This window comes from Artibeus jamaicensis, unplaced genomic scaffold, assembly GCF_021234435.1.
Source record: "Artibeus jamaicensis isolate MK-2021 breed Jamaican fruit bat unplaced genomic scaffold, CSHL_Jam_final contig_908, whole genome shotgun sequence".
Lineage (NCBI taxonomy): Eukaryota > Metazoa > Chordata > Mammalia > Chiroptera > Phyllostomidae > Artibeus > Artibeus jamaicensis.
The window spans coordinates 4,965,930-4,980,023 of NW_026522009.1; the positions used below are offsets into that span (position 1 = coordinate 4,965,930).

At 31.9% G+C, this 14,094-nt stretch overlaps 1 protein-coding gene across 2 annotated transcripts in view; it reads right to left on the reverse strand.

Annotated features, from left to right (window-relative positions):
- Nucleotides 1–14,094, reverse strand: part of TECRL (trans-2,3-enoyl-CoA reductase like) — a 73,513-nt gene that overhangs the window by 55,525 nt on the left and 3,894 nt on the right. The gene's annotated exons all lie outside the window — the stretch shown is intronic.

A 14,094-nucleotide genomic window follows, 5' to 3' on the forward strand; every position in this document is an offset into this window, starting at 1 on the left:
TGAGTTCATCCTAATCTATATCTCTAAATTAAAATTTGCATTTTCTCTGCTATTAATATTCAATTTCTGGTTTTCACATAAATTAAATTATCAATTAAAAGATGAGTAAGTGCACATGACAAATAGAAAATAAAGTGTATAGAAGATAAGGCAAAAATAGATTTGCAGTTGTCCATATGAAAAATAATGCAATCATTAATAAATAACAAGAATGAACTTTGTGTTCTGTGTACTCACAGCTATAAACTTACTTTTCCCCCACCATTTATATAGCAGGGTAGCCTTGAGATACAAAATTACTTTATATGGACTAAAAGGGAAATATTTATTTAAAATATCACCAGAAAAAAACGATCTAAGACCCCTTGTTAGTTACTAAAGCTTCCATCCAAAATTGCTGTTAGTTCACCAAAATCCATGTTACATATATTATTTGGGTTCTTTAAGTGCATGGTGTTTTGACTATTTGAAATATTAAAATAAATTGAACAAAAATGTGTTTTTTCACTTAAATTGGAAAATTCCTGAGGATAAATGTTCTGTCAAAGCACCTCAAGCCATTACAGTACTATTTTTTAAAGATTTCACTTATTTATTTTTAGAGATGGAGAAGGAATGGAGAAAATGGAGAGAAACAGATGTGAGAAACATCAATTGCTTCTTGTAGGTGCCCTGGTTGGGAATTGAATAAATCTATGAAGGCTACCCCGTCTGGAGCAATTTTAGACAAATATAAAAAGAAAAAAATTAAATATTTCCCAGTGGTATCTGACCTATGACCCATGGGCAATATACAGACCACAATGGTTTCGAATATGGCCCAACACAAAATCATAAATTTACTTAAAACTTGATGAGACTTTTTGTGGTTATTTGTTGCAATGTATTTAATGTATGACCCAAGGCAATTCTTCCAGTGTGGTGCCCGGATGCCAAAAGCTTGGACACCTCTGTTAGACAATATTGCTGAATTAGGTAGCTGCATGTGCTTAATCAACTTTTCAGGCCTTTAGTTGTATTCAGAGCACAAAATGAGGAAAAGATAATAGAGTATGATTACTAACTTGATTACTAACTTCATATGATTACTAATTATGATTACTAACTCGACGCCTCAGTAGTTTTATCAGAAATATTTCAATTAATTGCGCAGATGGGAGAAATACATATCCTCACATTTGAAATCCTGAAATTCTTACTAACATTCTTCTTGTCAGACAAAATTATTCTTAAAATGTTAAGTAGACAAGTAAACTATGTTTTTTAAAAAGTTGAAGCAAAACTTTACTTCTAAATTTTCAGAGCTAATGGTTGAATTATGTCATTATCATTACTTTATTTAACATTTAAGTTGCTGGATTAAGAAAAAATATTTTCACAATCTAGATTCTGAGTGAATTTGCCCCATTCAAAGTTCCTGCAATGTTTCACGTATACAAAAATAAAATATATCATTGTTACTTTTAAAACTTAGTCACTTTTCAGGAACTCCTTGAAATGAAGAGAATATCTTCAGAATACTGTTTATCCAATTTAGATAAATGAAAATTAATTAGTAATGAAAAACAAGAATGACTTGAAGTTCATTTGACTAAGACATTGAAATATGCATTATGAAATTTGTCAGTAAACGTTGTGAAGAACTGTGTTGACCAAGGAAGACACAGACAGGAACAAAATACACAATAAACTGAATAGAAATAATTAGCTCTAGAGCTGGGAAAATAAACCAAAATCACAAAATAGCCATTGCAGAGCTTCTAACTGGCAAGAGCTCTCTCTTACTTTGCAAACAAAAGAAAGATAACGAAACTAGCCTAGAGAATAATATTTTAATATGGTTTAATTCAGGAAAGTGGGAAAAGTACTTCTGAGAATTTCCATTACAATGTTTTAGATTAGTAAATGGAATATGTGTTTGCCTGTATATTATTCAAAATAGTAGAAAGTTTTCTAAGTAATCAAATATTATGTTACTAGTTTATTATCTTCAGATTATAACTAAATTATAAAATAAGCCATCTATATGAATAATTGTACAAATTCAGAATATGTATGGAATTTTACAGAGTATCAAGAGTTTCTGTTATGAATAAAAAGAACACACAGTATAAATTTGAAAAACTTAGTATTAATAGATGTATTTTTAGCTTAACTAGACTTTGTTTACTGTTTAATAAATTAAAAAATAAACAATCTCAATTGTGTTTATATACCACAATGAATTATTTAAAATCAATTGATTTATTCATAACTATACATACATATAAACACACATTTATTTTAAATTTCTCTATAACAACTTTTTAATACATATAGCAATGACATTTGGTTATTGTCTTTTCAGTTCAAAAAGAAAATAATAGCATTAGTATATAAATTTATTTTTTGAAGATATTCACCATACATGTTAAAAATATATTAATCTAAATAATTCATTTTTATATAAATACTTCTGTTCACGATAAATTATTTGTAAATTTTATTTAAGGATATAGCTCAGACATTAATGATTTTATAATAAATATAAATATATATGAAATAATGACCTATTTTAAATACTTCAAAAATTTATAATAAATATTAGTGTTTGAAATTCTAACACAATATAAAAAAGAGGTATGTTTTATAAATTAGAAACTAATTCAGATTTTGAGAACATGAAATATGTCACTATAAATTATCTTTGTGGAATATTCTTAGAATATATGTTTACAACCTAAATTAGAATACTGTAGGGCTGGATGATGTAATAAAGACCATAGAATTAAGAGCATATTTTTAAGAATAAAGTAAATCCTAGTGGAGTTAACATTTATAAGTACTTCTCAAATTATTTTTATTATGCTTTCCTATTGCAAGTTTGTGAAATGTATAAAATAATGCTTTTACTCAGAAAAATGTACATGTTCCATGATATTACTGAAATTAATAAGGCAGACTAAGCCATATGAAATAAATTCTGTATAAACAGTAAAGGGCCATTTTAAATAAAATAATATTGGCTCTATGGAATCTAAAAGATAATTACAAAAATATGTTAAAAATATTAGTAATCAAATGAATCACTTTTCCCAAATAGTCACAGGTATTATATGAAAATTAACTGCAGTGTGAAGAAACCAATTAACAAATGACTGGGTCTTATTAGTTTACTACCATTGATTAATTATTAGGCTTCATGGTCAAAAAAGAAACTACATTTATATGTGCATACTTCAAATTAATTTATTCTTATTTTTATGTAAAAGTAATATTTTCTTAAATGCAGAAATTCTATATCATCAAAATGTAAATGCAGATGAAACTAGAGGGAGAAAATATGTGGCAATCTAGTTTAAATTTTCTTAATTATAATCTATAAAATATTTCAGGTTCATATTAACTGATATAATTGCCTAGTGATGTCCAAAATAAAAAGGCTTCTTAGAATCAAAAGGATTTGGAAGTCTGTTGAACAGTTATTGATTAAAATATAATTGGTTTCTTCTTGCTGATTTACAGTAAAAATGACAGGGACATTTGTCAAAGTCCCTTTGTCTTCAACTGTAAATGGGAAAGATAACTTTTATACATACTTGAAATTATTATTGCTATAAAATACACATTGAGTAAAGGCACAAATACGGTGAAAATAACAATGAATGACACTGATAGTAGTGGGCTTGCTATCAGTAGGACTTGGGAGGAATATTGAAATAATTGTTATTATCTATAAATCTGCTTTGTGTGTGTGTCTGTATACTACTTATTAGAAATAAAAGTGTATTTATACACTATTCTATTCTATTCTAACTATATTATTTTGATCATTGCAAAAATAACCACAGTTTTTTCCAGATTCTTCCATCAAGAGGTAGAATTTTTTTTCCCCAGACCTTGAGTTTATCCTGGCCTCTGATGCACTTTAATGAAAAACATGTTACAAGTGAGGCTGTGCAAGTGACAATTCTAAGACAAGAAACCATGTATTTCTACTCTTTCTGATAACCCCTGTGATGAGCGCCATATAGAGAAACCCGAGCTTCTTCCCATGTGACGACAGACGCCTGTCCTGTTAGCTATGCCCCCAGCTAACTCCCTGGTGAGGGTGCCCCGGCTACTTGGCAACCGGCTGCAAGTACTTGTGAGTCCAGCAGAGAAGTAAATCACACACACACAAACAGAATAACGAGATAAATAAATTGTCTTTGTTTTAAGCTATTAAGTTTTTGAGTAGTTTGTTCTCAAACAGTAAAGAACTATTAAGAATATTAATCATTTAGAACAGTGATTTTAGCCTTTTTCATCTCACATCATCAAAAAACTAATTAATAATTGTGTGGCACATCAAAAATATATTTTTGCTGATCTGAGAAAGGTATAGAATAATTTTGATTTATTCAAACTAGATAGCTATTGTTTTGCTCATTATTATTATCTCATTGGACAATATAAGTGAAAACAGGTCATGCCTCTGAATAAATAGTCTAGTATTGCATGTTTTAAAAATTATTCTGGTATAACAGTTTGTGTGGCACACCAATTAAATTGCTGATTTAAGCCCTGGCTGGCATAGCTCAGTGGATTGAGCACGGGCCTGCGAACCACACAATTGCGGTTCAATTCCCATTCAGGGCACATGCCTGGGTTGCAGGCCAGTTCCCAACTGGGGAATCAAGAGAGGCAACCACACATTGATGTTTCTTTCCTTCTCTCCTTCCCTTCCCCTCTAAAGATAAATAAATAAAATCTTCAAAAATTTTTTTTAAAAATTGCTGATTTAGGGGACAAAAGAAAAAATAAAACCTATAATTTCAGTAAATGATGAACTGCATATTGAATAATGGTCCCAGAAAATAAAAAAGGAGTTGAACATTCTTGTCACGCAGTGATGTAGTAGCCTAACATCACAGTTCCACACAGTACTCATGGATTTGCAGTGGTGGTGCAAACAAACCTACCATACAGAGAGGTGTATAAAACTATAACATACAATTATGTATGGCACATAATACTTGAAGATAATAAGTGACTATATTATCAGTATCTATGTTTACTATACTATACTTTTTATCATTATTTTAGAGTACATTTTCTACATATTCAAATGTTTGCTGTAAAAACAGTATGCCTTGTCACGCCAATAGCAGCCTCACATCTCCTGCTTACCTAGTTTCCTGACTGCATCAGTTTACTCTGTGCTTACTTTCATCTTATGTTATCAGGTACAGTAATGTGCTATGGAGGCTGCCAGCCTTGCAGCAATACCGTATAGCCTAGGTGGGTGGTACACTGTGCCATCTAAGTTTGTGTAAGTGCACTCTGTGAAGTTCACACAGCAATGAAATCACCTAATGATGCATTTGTCAGTGGCTCATGACTGTAGCTCAGTTATTTCACTGTACAAATTACAAGCAAATTCAGGAGGGTGACTTTTACTTTTTCAATATGTACATGATATTTGTAAATCATCTAAAAGATTAACTCTTTTGTTTAATTAATTAGTTTATATTTTCTTCTGCTGATGATATTTTTAAGAGATATGTTGAGAACTTTAAAAAACATTCTAAAGATTTAAATGTTGTGTACAGAATGATATCACTTTAAACCGTGTCATGCATTTCATTTTGCAATAGCTATTTGTGACTCACAGATATTACATATTTAATGTTATTGTTTAAGATACTTTATATTGCCTTTTGAAGAATGTATGATACAATTAAACTGAATGTCAGCAAACACATGCACAAATGTATTATGTATAAAATATTAAAGTGTGTAATTTATTCTCTTGGCGATTCAAGGAAATATTTGTTCTAAGACAGTATGCATATCCTGGGAAATAAATTAATATGGGTAACCACTCTTCTCAAAAATTAGGATTTTTACCTACCCCCTTAAACATCAAAAATTATTAACCCATCTAATTTGAATACTCTTTTTTCTAAATATATTTCTTGTCATGCCAGAGAAGAATAATTTAAATGGTTCTAAGAAACTGAAACTTTGTAAAAAAAAGATTATTTTGGCAAATATTTGTTGTATTCTTCATCTTTACTTCCCTCATCTCTCAGAGTGATGTTGGTTGATGTTGGACTCAGCCCTTTGGTTGGCTTCAGGAAACAGAATGTGAAGAAGAGGTAATGTCTCTATTTCAAGCTGTAGTCATTTAAGGGCATTGTGAGTTCTTACATATCCATCTGGGACCTGCCATGATGATATGTGTTCTGGAAGTTTCTTGCTCCTATTTCTTGAACTTCTCCCTGCACTTGCTTTTCACAAACTCGTTTTATCTTCCTGCTTAGAAAGCAGTCAGCAAGGATTGTTACAACTGAACAAATAAATTAATAGAAATTAAATGAAAAAATTGAGTCTCTGCATGTGTTAAAAATGAATGAACTTTAGCACATAAATGTTGAAGTAACTATCTTTGTTGCAAAGTCTTTACTTACTCTGGTAGATTTATAATGCTTATAATAGTTGTTCTTCACTAGGTGGGCCACCCAGAGGGAATATTTTTTATCTTCCCCATGTTGAACTCTGGCTTGGTCGTGTGACTTAATTGACCAGTGAAATGTGAGAGGAAGCAACGTACTTTTAATATCCAAGCAGAAGCTTTAAGAGCCAGTGTGTTGTTAGCCAACCATTATGAACTGAATGTTATGCCCCTTCAAAATTTACATATTTAAACCCTAACACACAATGTGATGGTTTAGAAGGAGGAATCTCTGGGAAGTAATTAAGTCCTGAGGGTGGAGCCCTCGTGATGGAATTAGCATCCTTATAAAAAATACTCAGAAGAAGTATTTAGACCTCTCAATCAATGAGAAATGCCAGTCTGCAAACTTGTGCAGGATACTTGCCAGAATCCCACCATCCTGGCTCTTGGATCTTATAATTCCAGCCTCCAGAACTTGGATAAATAAATTTCTGTTTTTTATAAGCTACCATTCTATGATAATATATTACAGTAGGTCAAAGTTAGATACCACCTGTCTGTTCACTATAGTTGGAAACTGATTATGACAATACCAAGCAGTGTTTGATCTACCTGGTTCTACAGTAGAGTTCAGAGTAAAGCTACAGCTCATTCTCTGGGCATGTTATATGAATGATAATTAAACCCTTGCTATTGTAAATCATTAATTATTTGGAATCATTATTTAGTCTAGCTTCAAGGACAATTTTATTAAATATTGTCTATATTCAAAATATAACAGGACTTTTTAAAATAACTTGATTAAATTTATTAATGTTAAAGGACCTCATATACTACATCTTTCATATATATAGATCTATTAAAATGATCACTTGACCATTATAAACAACCTGATGCAGTATGTGATACTGTTAATCTTCAAAAGATTAAGAAATTGTGGTCATGAAATATAAGTATCTTCCTAAAATTACACAATTGATTAGTTAACTAATAAGGATAAAAATTTTAGAAAGTGTTCACTCTCCAGATAAGCCTTGCTGCTCATATCTATTCTAAGTATTATGTCATTGGTCTTTACATAAACTGATGACTGTTAATAATTTAAAAATCATTCATTAGCAAAAGGATCCAAGATTACCTGATATGATACAATAAATATGTATGAGAGTTTGTGGTTTCATTAAAAAATATAGCTGAGTACCAAAGAGTACAGTAACTTTCCTCTATGTCATGCATATTAGAGTGGGAACACACACACACAGACATATTCTCTGTTTTAATGTAATAACCAGCATGCATATAGTGTTTTCTATGTACAAGGTACTCACTGAAGCAGTTAACTCATTTAATACTGCTAACAACCCAAAGAATTAGGTACTATTATTTTCCCCAGTTGCCAAGCAAAAACTGATATGCTTTGGTATCATGAGGCCTGTACCCTGTAACAGAGCTAACAAGCAGCAGAGCTGGGTTAAATATAAGCAATATTGTACCTGAATTCATTTTCTACAACACCATGGCACAGTGAGACATGTTCAAACAATACTCTAGAAGAAATAAAATAAATAAATATCTATATAATATATTTAAGGGTAATAAGTACTAAAACAAACATATAAAAGGTAAAAGATAAGAACTAATGCAAAGAAGCATGATTCTGACAGGAAGATAAGGATATATGAGCAAAGGCCTAAGCTAGTGATCAAGATATGCAGATATTCTGAAGAATATCCTTCTAGACAGAGGAATTGTCAAGGTCAGAGACTACCAGGGATCACCACAGCAAGAGCGATTGAGAAATGGTAAGCAAGCCAGTGTGTTTGCAGTAGAGTACAGATGGTTAAAGATGTGATTGGAGGGGTGAGATGCAGAGATAATGTAAAGCTTTTCAGAAGATGGGGGAGCAGATTGGATTTTCGGAGTGACGTGTACTTGGAATGTTTTCATCAGAAGAAAGGCATTATATTTTAGATTTTAGAAAGACCAATTTGGTTTCTGCAAATTAAACAGATTCTAGATGACAATTAAAATGACCTTTCAACAACAAAAGCATTTTACCTGCAAAAATAAATTCCAAATTTCATTTTACCTAGTGGAAGCTCTATGCTGTAACTACATCTGAAAGAACTATGGCAGATATATTCTGTGTTCCTACATAGACTGTGTGTGTTCAGTGAAGACCTATCTATATCAGTCTATTTGTTAGAGGTAACGGTGACTTAAACTAGGATAGTAACAGTTCAGTGACAAGATATATTGTGCACAGAATAAAGTGACTGACTGATTGGCTGCTATATAAACAGGAAGTGGTTCTAGAGAGTCAGCAGCTTGATAAACTAAAGTGAGACTTTTTCCACGGCTCATTAAAGAATTGCTTCTGTGGGTGAATTCTCTCTTGCAGTGAACACTGTGGTCATATTGCAATCACTTTCTGTGTCTTGGCCTCTCTAACTTCATAGATAAATGACCTTGAAGCCATAACATGAACAAATCTAAAAAATGCTTATCCCATCATGTATACATTGTCTATGATAGAGATGTACACATCGTTTCTTTCTATTAGGGCTGATTTGATTGAGTAAGTAAATGGAATAGATATCATCAGGAAAGGGCAGATGGATATCTTTGTATTCAGAAGCAAAGATAAAGTCTGAATACAGATTATTTTTTATGATAACACTGTACAGCCCCAAGAACAGATGGATTGAAAATTAGGTCCTTTAGGCAATTTGTGCCTACATTCTTAAACTATGGCATACATGGACCTTTACATTTTTTTGTTAACGACAAAAGCCCAAGAAGACATTATGTCCATACAATTCCAGAAATGTTGATTTAAAACTAAAAGCAAATAGGTAAATTTATGAATCTATTTTTAATTATAAAAAATAATTGATTTTTCTTCCCATTTTAAAATGAAGTAGATTTTATTTTAACAATTAACAATTCAGTGGTTGTTGTGGCTTCTCTGTTGATTATGTTCTTACCATGTCAAGAGTTAAAAAAAATTACATAAAATAGCTCTTAAGATAAAAGTAATTTCTCAGTAATTTTAGAGTAACCGCTTTCAGAATTTGCCTATTTATAAAAATGAGGAAGGTATCATCTGAATAAAGGCCTCAGGATTCTCTATTATATTCTTTATTTAACTAAAGGTTGGATTATGACAAAATTTTATTAAATGAAGTTTAGGAGAAGCAGATGACATGTCTGTATTTAGTGGCATGGAGACCAGTGCTGACAAATAAAAGACACCATTAGACTGTCAGTAACTCATCAAATGTTTTGCTAAAATCAATTACTTACTACAATTCACTTTGGTTTTAAAAAAATCAAATAACCAATAATTGAAAAGTTAGAAACACCCAAACACAAACGAATCTTAAATGTTTATTTTGGAGGCAGTAAAAGTGTGGAATGATAACACACACTGCAATAAGAACAAGGACAGGTAACAATTGATTCCCTCTTTTCATAAAATGATGTTAGAATCATGAGTTTATGAGAAAGCAGAGACACAGCATTGTTTAAGAGTAAGATCAATTATCAAATAAAATATCTGGTATCTAGATGTAGTAGACAGTTCAAAATCTGCCTAGAAGAGAATTAACTTCTCATAGGAGAATAAACAAGTATAATATTCAAGGGTTTTATGTAGCTACAGACTTCTGAGCTCAGATTGCTCAGCTGAATCCCCATAGATCAACAGGGATTGAAAATTATTTGATGACTGCCAGTTTGAAAATCCACTAATAAAATATAGTATATTCTTGGTATTGAGCTTGACAAGTTTGTATCTTAGAAAGTCTTAAATGGGAAGGGAATTCATCCTCACCTTCTTCCGTAAATTCTCCAGAGGTGTCTCTCTAGCAATGTGCCTTCAGTCAAAGCCTGAAAGAAGGCTGAGCATGTAAGGCAGTTAGAGGAGATAATTTCTACTTTAGGAGATTACTCTTAAATCTTAGAAATATCCAAAGGAAATAAAAGAAATATCCTCGTGATGGTCCTTCAGTGTGCTGGGGCTATTTATAACTAGAAGAGATATCTGCAGCTATTCTGAATTTCTTCAGTAGAACAAAAATATTCATCTGGGCTCAGCACCACTTTTTTCATACCTGTTTTGTCTTTTATGATGGGACTATTTACATGTCATTATGAATCACAATATTGTGAATATCTGAAGAGAAACAAATATACAGGTTGCAGTAAAAGCCTTTATAAACTTATACAATAATTAATAAAGAATAATAAAATAATAAACTCTGTGTTTTGTGTATTCACAAGTGTAACCCCACTTTTGCCTGCCCTGTATTTGGTTTGTTTTCATTTGGTTTTCATCCTCATGTTCCCAGGGTCTATTAGAGTGCCTATGGACTGGAAGAGTAGTATTCTTCAATGTAGTCATACATGAAGAAAAAACAACAGGGTAGAAGAAAAGGAAAGAGTGAGGGAAGGGGGAAGGATTAGGCAGTGTTCTAAGATTATGTCCCTGAATATATTTTTGTAGGTAGTACTTAATCATAATCAATTGAAAGTGTTATAAGGGTAAAAACTTTAAACAATGATTGCTCTCTACACCTTTGAGCTCCTGTAATGTAGTCATGCAAACACCATAATTTTCATAGGAGACAGTGAAGTGTCATGTACATATATATTAATCTAAGATCACTCACATATATGTATAATTTAAAACTATTTTGAACTTAGATGCTGTCATTATACAAACTCTAGCAAAAATATAAATTTGATTGTGCCTGTGCTTTTAGTAATCTAGACTTAAGGCCTCAGGGAGCATACATTTGTGTCCAGAAACACCTAGTATGAGGGTATTCAAAGTCTTAATGGGATATAAATATCGGCAGCTACTTGCTGCAGTATTTCCCCTTCAGACATTTTGCCCTGGAGACTATATAATTTAAAATATAGAGTAACAAAATTTTTATTTCTTAATGTTATTTTAAGTTATTGCTCATTTGATAAATCCTAATTGTGTGAGTAATAGTTGTAGGGAAGTTGTCCATAATACCTCTGAGCACAAAGGTACACACATGACAGGGATGAAAAAAATTGTGTGTTAAGGACATGCTAAAATCCCAGCAACAAGTTAAGAGAGTATTTTGATAGTTATTTATTCGGCTACAACAAAAATATCAGTAAAATGTTGATCTGGACAAGGTGCATGCCTAATATATAATTAGACTTTAATTCCCAGAAATATATTATGTAAGCATAGTCTTTATCTTTTATGTTTGAACTATTAGATCACAAAGGAGCTACAAACTCCTTCATTGTGAAATTTTTGATAATGAGTACAGCATTCACAGCCTCATGTTTTTTCAAGACTTGAGTGAAACTCCTCCATGGTGTCACTGCCTTGGCATCTTGTTTTGTTTGACTCGTGGCATGCAATGACCTTAAACTGCCATCAGCCCCTCATGCAATCACACACCTTAGATAGCGGTCCTCAGAGTCACAAGTAAATGTACATTCCAGATATGATTTTCCCAGTAGCCTTGAGGATCAACAGCTCACCCCCCCTCCCCATAGCTTTTTCCTTGTGTGCACCTTAGATAAGACCCATCGAGATTTACTAAAGTCCGTCACTTTTGATTTGAATTGTTCAGTTCAGCCTTAGCCCAGGAACTCAAAAGCATTCCATCGTGGACTGTAATGAAGGCAAATGCCCCAGGTCCTGCCTTGAGGCCATTTTAAAACAGATGCCATTCTCACTTTGCAGAAGAACAAATGGAGCCACTATTATACTAAGTAGCCTGCCCATTAAAAGTGACAATGTCAGAAATTACAAATTCTCAAAAGTTTATGCAGCCTTACTATACTACAATTTCTCTACTATTTTCTAAAAAATACAATTTTTGCCATTAGGAGAATTGGATAATTGTTGAGTGCTTTACTTTATTTGTAAGAAGTCTTTTAAAAGCTTTTGAGATATTTGACAGATACATTTAAACAATAGAAGAAAGAGGGCTCTTGTGGTCAAGATCCTCAGAAAAAAGATTAAAGAAAAAAAGAATGGGATGATATTGAAATGTTTATCACCATTAGTTTTAGAGTTTTGCCAAGCTCTTGAATCATCAGCTTATCACAAGATAAGCTTCTAACATTTTATAAGACAGAAGTGAGATAAGGAAAGTTAACCAGTAGAATAATTTGTGGTTAATTTCTTTTTAAAATTTTAAAAGGTTATTTTTTACTTAGCTTTAGAGAGAGGGGAAGGGAGAGAAAAAGAGAGAGAGAAAAACATCAATGTGTGGTTGCCTCTTGCTCACCCCCTACTGGGGACCTGGCTTGCATCCCAGGCATGTGTCCTAGACTGGAGATTGATCCAGTGACCCTTTGATTCGCAGTCTGGCACTCAATCCACTGAGCCACTTCAGCAAGGGCTATTATTAATTTTTTAAAGTTTACATTTCTGATATACTATTGATTTTATAACATAATGGTATATGATGTTATACCATTCTTATATGGTACATGATGTTATACCTTTCCCATATGGTATATGATGTTATACCATTTTTAAGTGTTAACACTTAAGAATTGAATGGTATAAAGAAAGAATGGTATTTAATAGTATAATTTAAATTCTTCATCTTATCATCCCTGGTTAATCATATGCTTTTAATCATTCACGGGAAATAACTAAAATATTTATATATATATATCCTCATCTCAACTCTCTTTTTATGAAAGAGAGAGTAGATTTTAGATTTTATAATCTAAAATATTTTATGAAAGAAGAAAGTAGCTTCTTAGATTTTATAATCATAATATGACTATTAGTAAACTATGCACAAATACAAAGTTTAATGTTATATATTATTGTTGAGTGCAAGCCAGGAGCAATTTGGGCATTCAGTAGAATGAAAAATTTATTTATTTGTTTGTTTATGTTAATTTTTATTTGTTTATTTTTAGAGAGAGAGGAGGAAAAACAGAAAGAGAGGAAGAGAAATATCAATGTGTCGTTATCTCTCATGTTCCCTCAACTGGGGACCTGGCCCATAACCCAGGCATGTGCCCTGATTGGGAATTAAACTGTTGACCCTTAGGTTCAAGGGCTGGCACTCAGTCCACTGAGCCACACCAGCCAGGGCTAGAATGGAATATTTAAATGTCTTTTTCTATGAATGTATTTACATTTATTCCAATGATAATTTAATTTAGAAAATAGTATAAAGTATTTTCTAATATCATACTCCTCTATTTTAAAACTATTAGTGCTAGACATGAGTTCATTGTGAAATCCACATATCTCTTGAACAGGCATTGATTAAATTTAGTACATATTTAGTGTACATGGTTTCTTTGTGCTAAGCATTTGTTCTAAATGTTGGAGATACATGAATAATAAAAACCAAATTCCTGGTTTTGTAAAGAAGGCATGTAAAGAATAGGAAAAACGATACATAGAGTGGAAAAGGAAATAAATGCTAGTAAAGAAATAGAACACAGAGGGGTAATAGAAAATATTGCCAGATTTTGCAGTTTTCAAAAGCAGTAAATAAAGTCCTTGAAAAAAATGAGAATTAAGTCAAGATCAAAAAGAGGATCTAGTTTTGAGTAGTGAATAATATTATCTTAACAACAGGCTAGTTCTGTTGCTATATAAGGAATAAATCAAAGGTATTAAGCACAGGAACAGAGAAAAATCT